Genomic DNA, 21,317 nt, shown 5'->3' with positions numbered 1-21,317 from the left:
AACCTCCAGTGTATACTGTATAATCTCCCAGCAGTCTCCTCACATCACCCAGAATCCTTCAGTGTACACTGTATAATCTCCCAGCAGTCTCCCCATCACCCAGAATCCTCCAGTGTACACTGTATAATCTCCCAGCAGTCTCCTCCCATCACCCAGAAACCTCCAGTGTATACTGTATAATCTCCCAGCAGTCTCCTCACATCACCCAGAATCCTTCAGTGTACACTGTATAATCTCCCAGCAGTCTCCTCATCACCCAGAATCCTCCACTATATACTGTATAATCTCCCAGCAGTCTCCTCTCATCAACCAGAATCCTCCAGTGTATACTGTATAATCTCCCAGCAGTCTCCTCTCATCACCCAGAATCCTTCAGTGTACACTGTATAATCTCCCAGCAGTCTCCTCCCATCACCCAGAATCCTCCAGTGTATACTGTATAATCTCCCAGCAGTCTCCTCTCCTCACCCAGAATCCTCCAGTGTATACTGTATAATCTCCCAGCAGTCTCCTCTCCTCACCCAGAATCCTTCAGTGTACACTGTATAATCTCCCAGCAGTCTCCTCTCATCACCCAGAATCCTCCAGTGTATACTGTATAATCTCCCAGCAGTCTCCTCTCATCACCCAGACTCCTCCAGTGTATACTGTATAATCTCCCAGCAGTCTCCTCCCATCACCCAGAATCCTCCAGTGTATACTGTATAATCTCCCAGCAGTCTCCTCTCATCAACCAGAATCCTCCAGTGTATACTGTATAATCTCCCAGCAGTCTCCTCCCATCACCCAGAATCCTCCAGTGTACACTGTATAATCTCCCAGCAGTCTCCTCTCATCACCCAGAATCCTCCAGTGTATACTGTATAATCTCCTAGCAGTCTCCTCTCATCACCCAGAATCCTCCAGTGTATACTGTATAATCTCCCAGCAGTCTCCTCTCATCACCCAGAATCCTCCAGTGTATACTGTATAATCTCCCAGCAGTCTCCTCTCATCACCCAGAATCCTCCAGTGTATACTGTATAATCTCCCAGCAGTCTCCTCATCACCCAGAATCCTCCAGTGTACACTGTATAATCTCCCACCAGTCTCCTCTCATCACCCAGAATCCTCCAGTGTATACTGTATAATCTCCCAGCAGTCTCCTCTCATCACCCAGAATCCTCCAGTGTATACTGTATAATCTCCCAGCAGTCTCCTCTCATCACCCAGAATCCTCCAGTGTATACTGTATAATCTCCCAGCAGTCTCCTCTCATCACCCAGAATCCTCCAGTGTATACTGTATAATCTCCCAGCAGTCTTCTCTCATCACCCAGAATCCTACAGTGTATACTGTATAATCTCCCAGCAGTCTCCTCATCACCCACAATCCTCCAGTGTACACTGTATATTCTCCCAGCAGTCTCCTCTCATCACCCAGAATCCTCCAGTGTATACTGTATAATCTCCCAGCAGTCTCCTCTCATCACCCAGAATCCTCCAGTGTATACTGTATAATCTCCCAGCAGTCTTCTCTCATCACCCAGAATCCTCCAGTGTATACTGTATAATCTCCCAGCAGTCTCCTCATCACCCACAATCCTCCAGTGTATACTGTATAATCTCCCAGCAGTCTCCTCTCCTCACATCACCCAGAATCCTCCAGTGTATACTGTATAATCTCCCAGCAGTCTCATCACCCAGAATCCTCCAGTGTATACTGTATACTCTCCCAGCAGTCTCCTCATCACCCAGAATCCTCCAGTGTACACTGTATAATCCCCCAGCAGTCTCCTCTCATCACCCAGAATCCTCCAGTGTATACTGTATAATCTCCCAGCAGTCTCCTCTCCTCACATCACCCAGAATCCTCCAGTGTATACTGTATAATCTCCCAGCAGTCTCATCACCCAGAATCCTCCAGTGTATACTGTATAATCTCCCAGCAGTCTCCTCATCACCCAGAATCCTCCAGTGTACACTGTATAATCCCCCAGCAGTCTCCTCTCATCACCCAGAATCCTCCAGTGTATACTGTATAATCCCCCAGCAGTCTCCTCTCATCACCCAGAATCCTCCAGTGTATACTGTATAATCTCCCAGCAGTTTCCTCTCATCACCCAGAATCCTCCAGTGTATACTGTATAATCTCCCAGCAGTCTCCTCTCATCACCCAGAATCCTCCAGTGTATACTGTATAATCTCCCAGCAGTCTCATCACCCAGAATCCTCCAGTGTACACTGTATAATCTCCCAGCAGTCTCCTCTCATCACCCAGAATCCTCCAGTGTAAACTGTATAATCTCCCAGCAGTCACCTCTCCTCTCATCACCCAGAATCCTCCAGTGTATACTATATAATCTCCCAGCAGTCTCCTCTCATCACCCAGAATCCTCCAGTGTAATCTCCCAGCAGTCTCCTGCCATCACCCAGAATCCTCCAGTGTAATCTCCCAGCAGTCTCCTCTCATCACCCAGAATCCTCCAGTGTACACTGTATAATCTCCCAGCAGTCTCCGCTCATCACCCAGAATCCTCCAGTGTACACTGTATAATCTCCCAGCAGTCTCCACTCATCACCCAGAATCCTCCAGTGTATACTGTATAATCTCCCAGCAGTCTCCTCTCATCACCCAGAATCCTCCAGTGTACACTGTATAATCTCCCAGCAGTCTCCTCTCATCACCCAGAATCCTCCAGTGTACACTGTATAATCTCCCAGCAGTCTCCTCTCATCACCCAGAATCCTCCAGTGTAATCTCCCAGCAGTCTCCTCCCATCACCCAGAATCCTCCAGTGTATACTGTATAATCTCCCAGCAGTCTCCTCTCATCACCCAGAATCCTCCAGTGTATACTGTATAATCTCCCAATAGTCTCCTCTCATCACCCAGAATCCTCCAGTGTACACTGTATAATCTCCCAGCAGTCTCATCACCCAGAATCCTCCAGTGTATACTGTATAATCTCCCAGCAGTCTCCTCTCATCACCCAGAATCCTCCAGTGTACACTGTATAATCTCCCAGCAGTCTCCTCTCATCACCCAGAATCCTCCAGTGTACACTGTATAATCTCCCAGCAGTCACCTCTCATCACCCAGAATCCTCCAGTGTATACTGTATAATCTCCCAGCAGTCTCCTCTCCTCATCACCCAGAATCCTCCAGTGTACACTGTATAATCTCCCAGCAGTCTCCTCATCACCCAGAATCCTCCAGTGTATACTGTATAATCTCCCAGCAGTCACCTCTCATCACCCAGAATCCTCCAGTGTAATCTCCCAGCAGTCTCCTCTCATCACCCAGAATCCTCCAGTGTACACTGTATAATCTCCCAGCAGTCTCCTCATCACCCAGAATCCTCCAGTGTATACTGTATAATCTCCCAGCAGTCTCCTCATCACCCAGAATCCTCCAGTGTACACTGTATAATCTCCCACCAGTCTCCTCTCATCACCCAGAATCCTCCAGTGTATACTGTATAATCTCCCAGCAGTCTCCTCTCATCACCCAGAATCCTCCAGTGTATACTGTATAATCTCCCAGCAGTCTCCTCTCATCACCCAGAATCCTCCAGTGTATACTGTATAATCTCCCAGCAGTCTCCTCTCATCACCCAGAATCCTCCAGTGTATACTGTATAATCTCCCAGCAGTCTTCTCTCATCACCCAGAATCCTCCAGTGTATACTGTATAATCTCCCAGCAGTCTCCTCATCACCCACAATCCTCCAGTGTACACTGTATATTCTCCCAGCAGTCTCCTCTCATCACCCAGAATCCTCCAGTGTATACTGTATAATCTCCCAGCAGTCTCCTCTCATCACCCAGAATCCTCCAGTGTATACTGTATAATCTCCCAGCAGTCTCCTCACATCACCCAGAATCCTCCAGTGTATACTGTATACTCTCCCAGCAGTCTCCTCATCACCCAGAATCCTCCAGTGTACACTGTATAATCCCCCAGCAGTCTCCTCTCATCACCCAGAATCCTCCAGTGTACACTGTATAATCTCCCAGCAGTCTCCTCTCATCACCCAGAATCCTCCAGTGTATACTGTATAATCTCCCAGCAGTCTCCTCTCCTCACATCACCCAGAATCCTCCAGTGTATACTGTATAATCTCCCAGCAGTCTCATCACCCAGAATCCTCCAGTGTATACTGTATAATCTCCCAGCAGTCTCCTCATCACCCAGAATCCTCCAGTGTACACTGTATAATCCCCCAGCAGTCTCCTCTCATCACCCAGAATCCTCCAGTGTATACTGTATAATCCCCCAGCAGTCTCCTCTCATCACCCAGAATCCTCCAGTGTATACTGTATAATCTCCCAGCAGTCTCCTCCCATCACCCAGAATCCTCCAGTGTATACTGTATAATCTCCCAGCAGTCTCCTCATCACACAGAATCCTCCAGTGTACACTGTATAATCCCCCAGCAGTCTCCTCTCATCACCCAGAATCCTCCAGTGTATACTGTATAATCTCCCAGCAGTTTCCTCTCATCACCCAGAATCCTCCAGTGTATACTGTATAATCTCCCAGCAGTCTCCTCTCATCACCCAGAATCCTCCAGTGTATACTGTATAATCTCCCAGCAGTCTCATCACCCAGAATCCTCCAGTGTACACTGTATAATCTCCCAGCAGTCTCCTCTCATCACCCAGAATCCTCCAGTGTAAACTGTATAATCTCCCAGCAGTCACCTCTCCTCTCATCACCCAGAATCCTCCAGTGTATACTATATAATCTCCCAGCAGTCTCCTCTCATCACCCAGAATCCTCCAGTGTAATCTCCCAGCAGTCTCCTCCCATCACCCAGAATCCTCCAGTGTAATCTCCCAGCAGTCTCCTCTCATCACCCAGAATCCTCCAGTGTACACTGTATAATCTCCCAGCAGTCTCCTCCCATCACCCAGAATCCTCCAGTGTAATCTCCCAGCAGTCTCCTCTCATCACCCAGAATCCTCCAGTGTACACTGTATAATCTCCCAGCAGTCTCCACTCATCACCCAGAATCCTCCAGTGTATACTATATAATCTCCCAGCAGTCTCCTCTCATCACCCAGAATCCTCCAGTGTATACTGTATAATCTCCCAGCAGTCTCCTCTCATCACCCAGAATCCTCCAGTGTACACTGTATAATCTCCCAGCAGTCTCCTCTCATCACCCAGAATCCTCCAGTGTAATCTCCCAGCAGTCTCCTCCCATCACCCAGAATCCTCCAGTGTATACTGTATAATCTCCCAGCAGTCTCCTCTCATCACCCAGAATCCTCCAGTGTATACTGTATAATCTCCCAACAGTCTCCTCTCATCACCCAGAATCCTCCAGTGTACACTGTATAATCTCCCAGCAGTCTCATCACCCAGAATCCTCCAGTGTATACTGTATAATCTCCCAGCAGTCTCCTCTCATCACCCAGAATCCTCCAGTGTACACTGTATAATCTCCCAGCAGTCTCCTCTCATCACCCAGAATCCTCCAGTGTACACTGTATAATCTCCCAGCAGTCACCTCTCATCACCCAGAATCCTCCAGTGTATACTGTATAATCTCCCAGCAGTCTCCTCTCATCACCCAGAATCCTCCAGTGTATACTGTATAATCTCCCAGCAGTCACCTCTCATCACCCAGAATCCTCCAGTGTAATCTCCCAGCAGTCACCTCTCATCACCCAGAATCCTCCAGTGTACACTGTATAATCTCCCAGCAGTCACCTCTCATCACCCAGAATCCTCCAGTGTATACTGTATAATCTCCCAGCAGTCACCTCTCATCACCCAGAATCCTCCAGTGTAATCTCCCAGCAGTCTCCTCTCATCACCCAGAATCCTCCAGTGTACACTGTATAATCTCCCAGCAGTCTCCTCATCACCCAGAATCCTCCAGTGTATACTGTATAATCTCCCAGCAGTCTCATCACCCAGAATCCTCCAGTGTATACTGTATAATCTCCCAGCAGTCTCCTCTCATCACCCAGAATCCTCCAGTGTATACTGTATAATCTCCCAGCAGTCTCCTCTCATCACCCAGAATCCTCCAGTGTATACTGTATAATCTCCCAGCAGTCTCCTCTCCTCATCACCCAGAATCCTCCAGTGTACACTGTATAATCTCCCAGCAGTCTCCTCTCCTCATCCCCCAGAATCCTCCAGTGTACACTGTATAATCTCCCAGCAGTCACCTCTCCGGTCAGCAGATCAGTGATCTTGGTGGTCAGCTCCAGGATCTTCTGCTTCCTGTGAGGTATCTGTGAGATTGGGGGCGGTTTGGTGTCGGGGCTCGGACCCCCCGCCGTCTTCCTCACCACTGTGTATTCCTGTGTGGGGAGACGCTGATTATTTTACTCGAGTTTTGCACACTATGACTTTATTTTTCGGGAGATCTCATCTCACATTTTATCTTCCTTCCATTTTTCTGCATTGATAAGACGTATAAATATGTCAGTAAGGGATTCCCAGCTGCCATCACATCACAGTCTACGGCCGCCCTTCATCTTTCACCTCATTATTAGTGAGGAGCGAGTGTTCTCGTTGCTAGGGTGACCTCCGAGTATTTGGTGACTGCTCGGAGATTTAGTTTTCATCACCTCAGCTGAATGATTTACAGCTACTAGCCAGCTTGATTGCATGTGGGGATTCCCTAGCAACCAGACAACCCCCACATGTACTCAGCCTGGCTAGCAGCTGTAAATCATTCAGCACAGAACAATCTCCGAGCAGTCAAATACTGGGAGGACACCCGAGCAACGAGTACACTCGCTCATCACTACTCATCATGACTAGGCCAACTCTGGCTTTTTGGACTGCAGGATTTTTTGAGAGTTGTAACCTTTTTTTTCTGGAAAGAAGAAATAGAAGTGGTGTTTGTAGTGAAAATGGCTTTATAATGGTTCCAGGATGAGCCAGTCGCCCCTAACCTCAGCCGGTGCAGAGCCTCCTTACATCTCTTCTTGCCTAACATGAAGATCTCTCTGGTTACTGAACTTTGTAAAGACATTTACTTCACTTGCATTTGGCATTGGCCCGACTTCTATGCTTGACGTTTCCTTTTTGTCTGTAGCTACCCCCAGAACAAACAGGCGAAACGTGCGTCGGGGCAGAGAGATGCTATCCCCCTGATTTCTTTCATAGCGGCTCACAGTGTCAGGTAAATGCCTTTCTCATCAGAGCCAATCAGTGATAGGATCAGTAGTCACCGGACGAGAGCCCTGCGAACCACGACTGACTCATCTCTACGCCTACAGATCTCCTCAGAGGACACTGATGGGGTGTGAGAATCTCCGATTCCAGCCCCTGCTGGAGAAATCCTTACATCCAAACCCTCTACTTGTGTCTAATGTCCTGCAATGCTGATCCTAAGGAAAGCAAAAAAAAAGTGCAAATCTTAGGCTATGTTCACGTTTGCACTTTTGTATGCCAAATTTAAGCTGCTTACAAAAAGCAGGTTTTGCTTCATTTTTGCTTTGTATTTTGCTTAGGTTTTGCTGTGTTTTTTTGTACTGTGGTTTTGTCAGGGTTCATTTGTCTCTTGTGCATGCTAATAAAGTTTACTGCATAAAAAAAAAATCTGATTCAACTTCAGGTTTTGGCACTAAAAACACAGGTAAAGTTGATACCTGCATTTTTTGATTCGTTTTTGGACTACCGATTGCTTTCAATGGGTGAAAAACGCTGAAAAAAACACTGAAACAAGGGACATGCTGCATCTTGTAAGAACCAAGCTCTTAGAACAAAACGGTCAGGAAAAAAAACCAAGGTGTGTGAACGAGAATTCTGAAGTCTCATTGACTTTCCTGGTACTGTGAAACGCAGCTGAAAATTTGAGTAAAAAAAGTTGAAAAAAAATTAAACGTGCATGACGATTGTAGATACACAAGTAAAGTCCTTCTTACAGTTCCCTCTGTGCCTTATTTCATCTCCTTCTGCCCTTTGGTGCATCTAGCTTCACAGAGCTGAATGGGAGGTCCAATTCTTACCGGATAACACCCCGCTTCTCCTCAGTGCTGCAGGCCTCTCCTTCTGCTCTCCTGCCCACTTCCTGATAGAGGTGGATAAATCTCAACATAGACCATTTTTATTTTCGTTAACCCCTTTCTGCCAGCTGACGGTATAGTACATCAGCTGGCAGTATCTCCCGCTTTGAGGTGGGTGAGCCCACCTCAAAGCTGCGACAAGTCAGCTGACATGTGCCCGCAATAGAACATGATACGAGGAACCTGATTATGTTTGTTTTGTTTTTTTTTGAATGGGCCACACAGGGATCGTTAGGTTAATGTGTTGAGGCGGTAGGCCAATCTGAACAAATGAGTTTTTAGGGCACGCTTAAAACTGTGGGGATTGGGGATTAATCGTATTAATCTAGGTAGTGCATTCCAAAGAATCGGCGCAGCACGTGTAAAGTCTTGGAGACGGGAGTGGGAGGTTCTGATTATTGACGATGCTAACCTGAGGTCATTAGCGGAGCGGAGGGCACGGGTAGGGTGGTAGACTGAGACCAGAGAGGAGATGTAGGGTGGTGCTGAGCCATGGAGTGCTTTGTGGATGAGGGTAGTAGTTTTGTACTGGATTCTGGAGTGGATGTGTAGCCAGTGTAATGACTGGCACAAGGTAGAGGCATCGGTGTAACGGTTGGTGAGGAATAAGATCCTGGCTGCAGCATTCAGGACAGATTGGAGCGGGGAGAGTTTGGTAAGAGGGAGGCCGATTAGTAGAGAGTTACAATAGTCCAGACGAGAATGAATAAGTGAAACAGTAAGAGGTTCTGCAGAGTCGAAAGTAAGAAAAGGGCGAATTCTAGAAATGTTTTTGAGGTGCAGATAAGAAGAGCGAGCCAGTGATCGGATGTGGGGGGTGAATGAAAGGTCAGAATCAAGGATGACCCCAAGGCAGCGGGCATGTTGCTTTGGAGTAATGGTGGAACCGCACACGGAGATGGCAATGTCAGGCAAAGGTAGGTTAGTAGAGGGAGAGAACACGAGGAGTTCAGTTTTTGACAGGTTTAGTTTCAGATAGAGGGAGGACATGATGTTAGAGCAGCGGTAAGACAATCACTGGTGTTTTCTAAAAAGGTCGGTGTGATATCGGGAGCAGAAGTGTATAATTAGGTGTCGTCAGCATAGAGATGGTACTGGAAACCAAATCTACTGATTGTTTGTCCAATAGGGGCAGTATACAAAGAGAAGAGGAGGGGGCCTAGGACTGATCCTTGAGGAACCCCAACAGTAAGGGGAAGGTGAGAGGAGGAGGAACCAGCAAAAGATACAGTGAAGGACCGGTCAGAGAGATAGGAGGAGAACCAGTAGAGAACGGTGTCCTTGAGGCCGATGGAGCGTAGCATAGTGAGGAGGAGCTGATGATCCACAGTGTCGAATGCTGCGGAGAGTGTTGGGAATTCTGTTGTCGGGCTCCCTCCTGTGGTCATGAATGGTACTTCGGCTGGTTCTGTCCATGGACTTCCTCTGGTGGCTGTGGGTGTTTCTGAGTTTCCTTCCACAGGTGACGAGGCTAAGTCGTTAGTGGGCTGCTCTATTTAACTCCACTTGGATCTTTGCCCCATGCCAGCTGTCAATGTTGTACTATTGGTCTAGTTCGCTCCTGGATCATTCTGGTTACCTGTTATTTCCAGCAGAAGCTAAGTTCCTCTTTGCTATTTTCTTGTTTGCTATTTTTTCTGTCCAGCTTGCTATTGTGAATATTGCCTTGCTTGCTGGAAGCTCTGGGACGCAGAGGGGCGCCTCCGCACCGTGAGTCGGTGCGGAAGGTTTTTTTTTCCCTGCACTCTCTGCGTGGCTTTTTGTAGGTTTTTGTGCTGACCGCAAAGTTGCCTTTCCTATCCTCTGTCTGTTCAGTAAGTCGAGCCTCACTTTGCTATATCTATTTCATCTCTGTGTTTGTGATTTCATCTTACTCACAGTCAATATATGTGGGGGCTGCCTTTTCCTTTGGGGAATTTCTCTGAGGCAAGGTAGGCTTTATTTTCCTATCTTTAGGGCTAGCTAGTTTCTTAGGCTGTGTCGAGTTGCATAGGGAGCGTTAGGAGCAATCCACGGCTATTTCTAGTGTGTGTGATAGGATTAGGGATTGCGGTCAGCAGAGTTTCCACTTCCCAGAGCTTGTCCTGTATTTTTGTAGCTATCAGGTCTTTCCGGGTGCTCTTGACCATCAGGTCCATTCTTGTCCTAACCATCAGGTCATAACAGTACAGCTGGCCAAAAGTATTAATGCATCTCAATAGAGGGATAAGAGAAGTTGTGAGACCTTTTTTTTTTTCTTTGCAGTGTTTTTTGTCTCTCTTTTCCCCTTTACCTCTGGGTGGTTCAGGACACAGGTGTAAACATGGACATTCAAGGTCTGTCCTCTTTGATGGATAATCTCACTATAAGTGTACAAAACATTCAAGATTTTGTGGGTCAGAATCCGATATTAGAGCCTAGGATTCCAATTCCTGATTTGTTTTTTGGTGATAGATCTAAGTTCTTGAATTTCAAAAATAATTGTAAATTGTTTCTTGCCTTGAAACCTCGCTCCTCAGGTGACCCTGTTCAACAAGTAAAGATCATTATTTCTTTGTTGCGTGGTGACCCTCAAGACTGGGCATTTTCCCTTGCGCCAGGAGATCCGGCATTGCGTGATGTTGATGCGTTTTTGGATTGCTTTATGACGAACCTAATTCAGTGGATCAGGCAGAGAAAATCTTGCTGGCTCTGTGTCAGGGTCAGGATGAAGCCGAGATATATTGTCAGAAGTTTAGAAAGTGGTCTGTGCTCACTCAGTGGAATGAATGTGCCCTGGCAGCAATCTTCAGAAAGGGTCTCTCTGAAGCCCTTAAGGATGTCATGGTGGGATTTCCCATGCCTGCTGGTCTGAATGAGTCTATGTCTTTGGCCATTCAGATCGATCGACGCTTGCGTGAGCGTAAAGCTGTGCACCATTTGGCGGTACTATCTGAGCATGGGCCAGGGCCTATGCAATGTGATAGGACTTTGACCAGAGCTGAACGGCAAGAACACAGACGTCGGAATGGGCTATGTTTTTACTGTGGTGATTCCACTCATGCTATCTCCGATTGTCCTAAGCGCACTAAGCGGTTCGCTAGGTCTGCCACCATTGGTACGGTACAGTCTAAATTTCTATTGTCCGTTACTCTGATTTGCTCTTTGTCATCCTATTCTGTTATGGCATTTGTGGATTCAGGCGCTGCCCTGAATTTGATGGACTTGGAGTATGCTAGGCGCTGTGGTTTTTTTCTTGGAGCCCTTGCAGTATCCTATTCCATTGAGAGGAATTGATGCTACGCCTTTGGCCAAGAATAAGCCTCAGTACTGGACCCAATTGACCATGTGCATGGCTCCTGCACATCAGGAGGATATCCGCTTTTTGGTGTTGCATAATCTGCATGATGTGGTCGTTTTGGGGTTGCCATGGCTACAGGTTCATAATCCAGTATTGGACTGGAAATCTATGTCGTGTCCAGCTGGGGTTGCCAGGGGGTACATGGTGATGTTCCATTTTTGTCAATTTCGTCTTCCACTCCTTCTGAAGTTCCAGAGTTTTTGTCGGATTATCGGGATGTATTTGATGAGCCCAAAGCCAGTGCCCTACCTCCTCATAGGGACTGCGATTGTGCAATTAATTTGATTCCTGGTAGTAAGTTTCCTAAGGGCCGATTGTTCAATTTATCTGTGCCAGAACACGCCGCTATGCGGAGTTATATAAAGGAATCCTTGGAGAAAGGCCATATTCACCCGTCGTCATCACCGTTAGGAGCAGGGTTCTTTTTTGTGGCCAAGAAGGATGGTTCTTTGAGACCTTGCATTGATTACCGCCTTCTTAATAAAATTACAGTCAAATTTCAGTATCCTTTGCCGTTGCTGTCTGATTTGTTTGCTCGTATTAAAGGGGCTAGTTGGTTCACCAAGATAGATCTTCGAGGGGCGTATAATCTTGTGCGTATTAAACAGGGCGATGAATGGAAAACAGCATTTATTACGCCCGAGGGCCATTTTGAGTACCTGGTTATGCCATTCGGGCTTTCCAATGCTCCATCAGTATTTCAGTCCTTTATGCATGACATCTTCCGAGAGTACCTGGATAAATTCCTGATTGTGTATTTGGATGATATTTTGGTCTTTTCGGATGATTGGGAGTCTCATGTGAAGCAGGTCAGAATGGTGTTCCAGGTCCTTCGTGCGAATTCCTTGTTTGTGAAGGGGTCAAAGTGTCTCTTTGGAGTTCAGAAGGTTTCATTTTTGGGGTTCATTTTTTCCCCTTCTACTATCGAGATGGACCATGTTAAAGTCCAGGCCATTTACGATTGGATTCAGCCGACATCTGTGAAGAGCCTGCAAAAGTTCCTGGGCTTTGCTAATTTCTATCGGCGCTTCATCGCTAATTTTTCTAGTGTTGCTAAACCGTTGACTGATTTGACCAAGAAGGGTGCTGATGTGGTCAATTGGTCTTCTGCAGCTGTAGAGGCTTTTCAGGAGTTGAAGCGTCGTTTTTCTTCTGCCCCTGTGTTGTGCCAGCCAGATGTTTCGCTCCCGTTTCAGGTTGAGGTTGATGCTTCTGAGATTGGAGCAGGGGCTGTTTTGTCGCAAAGAAGTTCTGATGGCTCGGTGATGAAGCCATGAGCTTTCTTTTCTAGAAAGTTTTCGCCTGCTGAGCGCAATTATGATGTTGGTAATCGAGAGTTGTTGGCCATGAAGTGGGCATTCGAGGAGTGGCGTCATTGGCTTGAAGGAGCCAAGCATCGCGTGGTGGTCTTGACGGATCACAAGAATTTGACTTATCTTGAGTCTGCCAAACGGTTGAATCCGAGACAGGCTCGATGGTCGTTGTTTTTCTCCAGTTTTGATTTTGTGGTTTCGTACCTTCCGGGCTCTAAGAATGTGAAGGCTGATGCCCTGTCAAGGAGTTTTGTGCCTGACTCTCCGGGTGTTCCTGAGCCGGCGGGTATTCTTAAAGAGGGGGTAATTTTGTCTGCCATCTCCCCTGATTTGCGGCGGGTGCTGCAAAAATTTCAGGCTGATAGACCTGACCGTTGCCCAGCGGAGAAACTGTTTGTCCCTGATAGATGGACTAGTAGGGTTATCTCTGAGATTCATTGTTCAGTGTTGGCTGGGCATCCTGGAATCTTTGGTACCAGAGATTTGGTGGCTAGATCCTTTTGGTGGCCGTCTTTGTCACGGGATGTGCGTTCTTTTGTGCAGTCCTGTGGGACTTGTGCTCGGGCTAAGCCCTGCTGTTCTCGTGCCAGTGGGTTGCTTTTGCCCTTGCCGGTCCCGAAGAGGCCCTGGACGCATATTTCTATGGATTTTATTTCGCATCTCCCCGTCTCTCAAAAGATGTCGGTCATTTGGGTGGTTTGTGATCGCTTTTCTAAGATGGTCCATTTGGTACCCTTGTCTAAATTGCCTTCCTCCTCTGATTTGGTGCCGTTATTTTTCCAGCATGTGGTTCGTTTACATGGTATTCCGGAGAACATCGTTTCGGACAGAGGTTCCCAGTTTGTTTCGAGGTTTTGGCGATCCTTTTGTGTTAGGATGGGCATTGATTTGTCTTTTTCCTAACTAATCAGACTTTGGAAACATATCTGAGATGCTTTGTTTCTGCTGATCAGGATGCCCAAAAGAAGCAAGAAGACCATGGAGAAATCACCAACCACACAACTGAAGAACCGATATCAAATCTTTGTAGAGGATGAAGATGGCACACCTAAGAATGAAGCAATACCAGCAAGCAAAAAAAGAAAAGGGCACACAGCAACAAGTGACAGCAAAAAGTACAGCCAAGAAGCAACGAAGAGTGGTGGTGGTGGGAGACTCACTACTGAGAGGCACCGAAGCAGCCATCTGCAGACCGGACATAACTGCAAGAGAAGTATGCTGCCTTCCAGGTGCGATGATCAAGGATGTGACCGATAGGATACCAAAGCTCTTCAGCTCCAAGGACGTCCACCCATTTCTTCTGATACATGTTGGCACCAATGACACGGCAAGGAAGGACCTACCGGGGGGGCGTGGCCTGAACGTCCATGTGAGCGGACGTGTGACAGAGCGCTCCCGCTGCTAACGCTCAATTTATCCTTATAAGCCGCAGCTGAGCGGCGATTCAAGGCGCTTACCGGCTGCAGGAAAGTCCCGGGAGTGCGGCGGTGAATAGAGGCGGCCTCGAGGTCAACAAATATGACCAGGAGGAGGCAAAGAGATGCAGGAGCCGGCGAGGCTGGGATCAGCCAAGATGGCGCCGACGCCAGAGAGAAGGCGGAGAAGGACAACGCGGCATGCCAGAAGAGAATGGCGGCGGCGGCAAAGCTCCAGCAGTTTGCTAGAGTGGAGGCCGCAGGGAACACAGGAAAAGCAGAGGAGGATGCCGGAGCAGACACAGACACAGAAGGAGAGGAGGAAAGCCCAGCAGAGGAGCAGGAGGTACAACAGGGGAGCAGGGATGGTGACATGGCAGTGGTAGTAGGGGGATCTGAAGATAAGGAGTCAGGAGCAGAGCCCACTCTTAGAGATGTTTTTGCACTGGTATCAGCATGCAAACAATCCCTCACCCAGCAGCTACAGGAGGTCAAGGGGGATACAGCCCAGATAAATGCAGCCCTGCAGAAGATTGACAAACGTGTGGGGGCTGTGGAGGAAAGAGTGAGCACGGCAGAAGACCATATAGTGCAGCTGCAGAAAGCGGAGAGGAAGTTTACTCAGGCAATATCGGAGCTGGCTGCAAAAAATGAGGATCTGGAGAACAGGTCCAGAAGAAATAACATTCGTATAGTGGGTGTCCCTGAAAAAATTGAGGGGAGGAATCCCACGGAGTATATTGAAAGCTGGCTCCTTGAGACTTTTGGTGATGCAGCACTGACAAAAGTATTTGCGGTAGAAAGAGCCCACAGGGTCCCACCGAAACCACCTGTCCCTGGAGCAAATCCCCGTACCATGCTTGCCAAAATCCTAAACTACAGAGACAGAGACATTATCCTGAGGAAAGCTAGAGACATGACGGATCTGACAATTGGAGGTCAAAGAGTTGCTATTTACCCTGACTATTCCGCCCTGGTACAGAAACAACGGATGATGTTCACGGGTATCAAGAGACGGCTGAGAGAACTGGGAGTGCAATACTCCATGATGTTTCCGGCACGACTGAGAGTGGTAGCGTTGGATAAGATTCATTTTTTCCAGACGCCGGAGGACGCTACCCAGTGGATAGATCTTAACGCTAAAAAACTTAAAGAGAAAGGAGATTGAAAATGTGGGGTGGGTTAGTCGGGAGGTATTTTAATTCTTTCAAACAGGGGAAAAAGAGATGGACTGACAGTACATTGGTAATTGAAATGTGAAGGTTGGAGGGTGGAGCTGGGTATTATTCAGGGAATGTACTGGGTGTGCTGATGCGGCGGAGAAGTACGAGGGAGGAAGGGTGTGCAGCGTACTAAAAGTTTATTTAGTTTCTTGCAGTTGTAATTTAATACAGGTTGAATTATATTGTTCTTCTAAGAATTGCGCCGAATTCTGTTATAAACGGTAGCGGGAGGCGGAAGGAGAAGGTTACGTTAACAAGAGTGTTCGCAATGGGTGATGGTGCCCCACTCTTGATAAGAGGCAGAATGTATAGTATTGGGGGGTGTGGGGGAGGGGGGGTAGGGGTAAGGGTGGGGAGGGAAGTTAGACAGCTCAGAACGGGGAGTATTGACATAACTAAGGATGATGAGTCACATAATAGGGGACCGCTTTAAGATTTTGAGTTGGAATGTGAGAGGTCTGGCGGATAAATCTAGGAGAGCTGCGAGCTTGCAGTATGCGAAGGATCAGCGGGCTTCTATGATATGCTTGCTAGAGACGCACTTGATACAGGAGAAAGTGGACGTACTGAATAGACGTTGGATACAGAAGGGGTATCATTCTACCTTTTCGACGTACTCAAGAGGTGTGTCAGTGTTGGTGCCGGTGGGAGTGCAGTATGAAGAGGTGAAAGTATGCGTGGATGCTGAGGGTCAGTATGTGGTGATACAATGTATATTGTATGGAGTGAGATTGTGTGTTGCGGCAATGTATATTCCACCTCCATATTCAAGTAAGAAGATCAGGGAGGTATTGGAGAGGGTGGGACGATGGGAACCACTGCCAATCTTAATTATTGGGGATTTGAACAATATCTGTGATGACTTTTGGGATAAAAATAAGAACACCCAGAACAGGTCGGAGGGGCACACTACAACATTTGGTACCTATGTGCGTGAAATAGGCATGATTGATCTATGGAGAGTTAGACATGTTGGGGAGAGAGGGTACTCGTGCTACTCGCCGGCTCGTGCTACGCTATCCAGAATTGATATGGCGTTGGGTAACCGCCTGTTGGACACAATGGTGGGAGAGGTGCGTTATCTGCCGAGGGCCCTTTCGGATCACAGTCCAATTGAGGTGGAGGTTAGGTTGTTGGGGACACGGACCGCAAGTGGGAGAGAATGGAAGATCCATCCTAACTGGTTACAGAGTATTGATTTGGACGGTATAGGGAAGGAGGTGACGGAATTCTTTGCGTTAAATGATGGGAGTACAGATGCTCTAACTGTTTGGGATGCAATGAAAGCGTACCTGAGAGGGTTACTATTTAGAGACATTAGTAGGTGTAAGAGGAGGACAAGGGAAGCGGAGAGAGTGGCATTGGAAGAGTTGAAAGCCGCGGAGGACGAGATGGTAGTGCTGGGGACTTCTGAGGCAGAGAAAAGGTTGAGAACAGCGCAAAATTGTATGGAAAAGATTCTGCTGGGAAAAGCTGAAAGGAAGCGGGAGTTTCAGAGGGTGGCTTATTTTCAGGAGGGAGAAACAGTGGGACACATGCTATCGGTGCTAGCCGCGGCTCAGCGTGGTACCTCGTATGTACATTCGTTGGTTTCAGATGGGGGGAGCAGGGTATCTGAAACACCTGAAATTATAAAGGTCTTTGCGGACTTTTACGCGGACTTATATTCCTCCAGGGTCAATGAGTCAGCCGGAGATACGGAGACTTTCCTTGAGAGTCTGGGTCTTCCGAAATTGAGTGAGGAGGATAGGGTGAGCCTCGATGCCCCTATCACCGAGGAGGAACTGAGTCGGGCGCTGAAGTCTATGGCTAATGGGAAGGCACCTGGGGTTGATGGGTTACCAGCCGAAATCTATAAAAGTTTGGAGGAAGTGCTGATTCCCAGATTAAAGTTAGTACTGGAGGAGGCTGGATGCCAAGGGTATCTCCCAGCATCTATGAGGGAGGCTATTATAGTGGTTATTCCGAAGGAGGATAAGGATCTGGGGAAGCCTGAGTCATATCGACCAATCTCTCTGTTAACCATCGATGTCAAACTCTTGGCCAAGGTGTTAGCTACCCGTTTGTCCAGCGTCATTGCTAGCCTTGTACATCCGGATCAGTCTGGTTTTATGCCTGACAGGTCTACAGCGGTTAATCTGCGGAGGCTGCATATGAACCTACAGCTGAAGTCTGACAACTGTGGCCGAAGGGTTATTGCATCCTTGGATGCCCATAAGGCGTTTGACAGTGTGGAGTGGGGATATCTCTGGCGGGTGTTGAAGTGTATGGGTATTGGTCCGCAATTTGTGGCATGGACTCAACTGTTATATTCACTACCAACAGCTAGAATTAGAGTGAATGGGGAACTTTCTCAGCCTATAAAGTTGGCCAGAGGTACGAGGCAGGGTTGCCCACTGTCGCCCCTTCTGTTTGCCTTAGCTGTGGAGCCACTGGCCGCTAAGATCCGACAATCGGATGAGGTTCCTGGGTTCAGATATGGGGGTGTTGAGGAGAAGATTGCGTTATATGCAGATGACATCTTACTGTTCCTGGCGGACCCGGATGAAGCCTTGAATGGGGCTATCGAGATCATTGGGAAATTTGGAGCCTTGTCGGGATTGAGGATAAATTGGGATAAATCGGTCCTCTTCGAGGTGGATGGGGTGGAGGAGAGCAGAAGTGAGCCATTGGGAGAGGGGCGGCTTAAGGTGGCATCCCTTTTCAAATACCTGGGAATATGGATCTCGATGCCAGTTACAGAGTTTTTGTATAGGAATTTGACTCCTCTCATGGGCGCCCTTAAAGCAAAAGTGGATGCGTGGAATAAATTACACCTATCGGTGGTGGGTAGGGTTAATCTCATTAAAATGGTTCTGATGCCCAAATTACTTTACGTCCTACATAATGCGCCAGTTTGGATTCCACGTGGGAAATTCCGGCAGATTAATGCTCTTTTTAGAAGCCTGATATGGGGGAGGCGGTACCCACGTATTCGCCTGGAGACGCTTCAGCGACCCAAGGAAGATGGAGGATTGGCTTTACCCAATCCTGAGTTATATTTTCTTGCAGCCCAGAGCCAGCATTTGAAGGGCTGGGCGCGGGGAGCGTCTACCAGTGCGGTACAACACTTGATGGAGAGGGTGACAAACCGAAGACCGGTGGCGCAGTGTCTGGAGGATGGCTCCTTGGGAGTATTGGGGAAATTATACCCAACTATGTTTTTGATACATAAATTATGGACCAGACTGCGACATATTCGGGGGGTTACGGGGCTGACTAAATTTACACCGATATGGCTTAATAATAATTTGGTTGAGTTTGCGGCTCTTGGAGTGCTGGCGGAGTGGCAGGCCAAAGGAATCCACTTGGTGGCTCAGATAATTCAACAACAAGGATTAAAGTCCTTTTCGCAGCTGCAGGGGGAGTTTGGATTGAGACCGACTGGGGAGTATCAATATGCTCAGATGAAACATGCTTTTAAAGCTCAAAACAAGGGCAGTGGTATTGAGATCCAGGAGGACATAGTTCTGGAATACGTATGTGGGGAAGGGTCCACAAGGGGAGTCATTACCACCCTTTATAAGGACCTTCTACATGCATATTTACTAGACTTCCCTCTAAAAGCGAGAGCGAAATGGGAAAGAGATTTAGGCCCAATGGAGGATGAAACCTGGGAGTCGGTGTTGGAGTGGGTTCCACGAGTGTCACTGAGCGAGCCGTATAGACTATCGCAGCTGTACATCTTGCACAGAGTCTATAAATCACCAGAAGTGTTGCACAGAGCGGGGTTGCGTGCGGACTCTGAATGCCCAAGATGTAAGACTGAGAATGCAGGAATATACCACATGATGTGGATATGTCCAAGACTGGTTGCTTTCTGGTTGGTGGTAATGAGCCGTGTGGAAGGGGCGTATAAATGCAGAGTGCCGAGAGATCTGATAGTGTGTATACTGGGACATGTAGAGGAAATTAGAGTGGATAACACCTGGAAGATAGCAATAGCTAGGCTATTATATATGGCAAGGAAGGTAATAGCAAGGAACTGGATCAAGGATGAGCCGCCTACAAGGGGTGAATTCCTGAAATATGTTAAACATGGTCTCAATTTGGAAAAGGGGGTATACAAAAGACGTGGGAAAATAGAAACGTTTGATAAAATGTGGTCTCCGTGGCTCGAGCTGGGATAGTAGGTATGGGAAATGGGAGGATGAGGGCCTCTGAAAGGAAGAGAGTGCTAAAGAACAAGCGGACATAAGTGATTCAAATGGCTCAAAGAGCCATCAATACTGGTAACAAAGTATAACTGGGTATGAGCTGTCAGGGGAGGGGGAGGTTTGGGTTTTGTTGGGATTGTTGGGGGTTTGGAAAATGTAAAATTTTGTAATATACTGGAAAATGCATAAATTGTATTGTTCATATTCGCTTTCAATAAAAATCTATTTAAAAAAAAAAAAAAAAAAAAGGAAGGACCTACCGACAATCTGCAAGGACTTTGAAGAGTTGGGGAAGAAAGTAAAGGAACTGGATGCACAGGTAGTTTTTTCTTCTATCCTTCCAGTAGATGGGCATGGCACCAGGAGATGGAACAGGATCCTTGATGCAAACAACTGGCTAAGACGATGGTGCAGACAACAAGGATTTGGATTCCTGGACCACGGTGTGAATTACTGGTATGATGGACTCCTCGCCAGAGACGGACTACACCTCAACAAACCTGGGAAACACACATTCGCCAGAAGACTCGCTACACTCATCAGGAGGGCGTTAAACTAGAAGAAGAGGGGACGGGAAGAAAAACATTAGACTCGAACAAAGACGACCCAGGAAAACATACTCAGAAGGGAGGTAAGAACATTTCTAAAACAATCCACAGTGAGGAGATTGGAACAAAACAAAATCCTCTAAACTGCATGCTCGCAAACGCCAGAAGCCTGACAAACAAGATGGAAGAACTAGAAGCAGAAATATCTACAGGTAACTTTGACATAGTGGGAATAACCGAGACATGGTTAGATGAAAGCTATGACTGGGCAGTTAACTTACAGGGTTACAGTCTGTTTAGAAAGGATCGTAAAAATCGGAGAGGAGGAGGGGTTTGTCTCTATGTAAAGTCTTGTCTAAAGTCCACTTTAAGGGAGGATATTAGCGAAGGGAATGAGGATGTCGAGTCCATATGGGTTGAAATTCATGGAGGGAAAAATGGTAACAAAATTCTCATTGGGGTCTGTTACAAACCCCCAAATATAACAGAAACCATGGAAAGTCTACTTCTAAAGCAGATAGATGAAGCTGCAACCCATAATGAGGTCCTGGTTATGGGGGACTTTAACTACCCGGATATTAACTGGGAAACAGAAACCTGTGAAACGCATAAAGGCAACAGGTTTCTGCTAATAACCAAGAAAAATTATCTTTCACAATTGGTGCAGAATCCAACCAGAGGAGCAGCACTTTTAGACCTAATACTATCTAATAGACCTGACAGAATAACAAATCTGCAGGTGGTTGGGCATTTAGGAAATAGCGACCACAATATTGTGCAGTTTCACCTGTCTTTCACTAGGGGGACTTGTCAGGGAGTCACAAAAACATTGAACTTTAGGAAGGCAAAGTTTGAACAGCTTAGAGATGCCCTTAATCTGGTAGACTGGGACAATATCCTCAGAAATGAGAATACAGATAATAAATGGGAAATGTTTAAGAACATCCTAAATAGGCAGTGTAAGCGGTTTATACCTTGTGGGAATAAAAGGACTAGAAATAGGAAAAACCCAATGTGGCTAAACAAAGAAGTAAGACAGGCAATTAACAGTAAAAAGAAAGCATTTGCACTACTAAAGCAGGATGGCACCATTGAAGCTCTAAAAAACTACAGGGAGAAAAATACTTTATCTAAAAAACTAATTAAAGCTGCCAAAAAGGAAACAGAGAAGCACATTGCTAAGGAGAGTAAAACTAATCCCAAACTGTTCTTCAACTATATCAATAGTAAAAGAATAAAAACTGAAAATGTAGGCCCCTTAAAAAATAGTGAGGAAAGAATGGTTG

At 47.0% G+C, this 21,317-nt stretch overlaps 1 protein-coding gene across 2 annotated transcripts in view; it reads right to left on the bottom strand.

The window, feature by feature from the left end:
- Positions 1-21,317, bottom strand: part of LOC138638937 (zinc finger protein 436-like) — a 120,440-nt gene that overhangs the window by 34,134 nt on the left and 64,989 nt on the right. Inside the window, exon 4 of one of the 2 annotated variants that reach the window (XM_069728695.1) lies at positions 6,167-6,301. The exons of the other annotated variant lie outside the window; for it this stretch is intronic. The gene's annotated coding sequence lies outside the window, so the exon portion shown is untranslated. The remainder of the gene's footprint in view (positions 1-6,166; positions 6,302-21,317) is intronic. 2 annotated transcript variants of the gene reach the window in all.

The sequence above is a fragment of the Ranitomeya imitator genome, chromosome 5 (assembly GCF_032444005.1).
Source record: "Ranitomeya imitator isolate aRanImi1 chromosome 5, aRanImi1.pri, whole genome shotgun sequence".
NCBI classification, from domain to species: Eukaryota; Metazoa; Chordata; class Amphibia; order Anura; family Dendrobatidae; genus Ranitomeya; species Ranitomeya imitator.
Note: the sequence above shows the minus strand (reverse complement) of the source record. Positions and strands in the feature narration are given on the sequence as shown.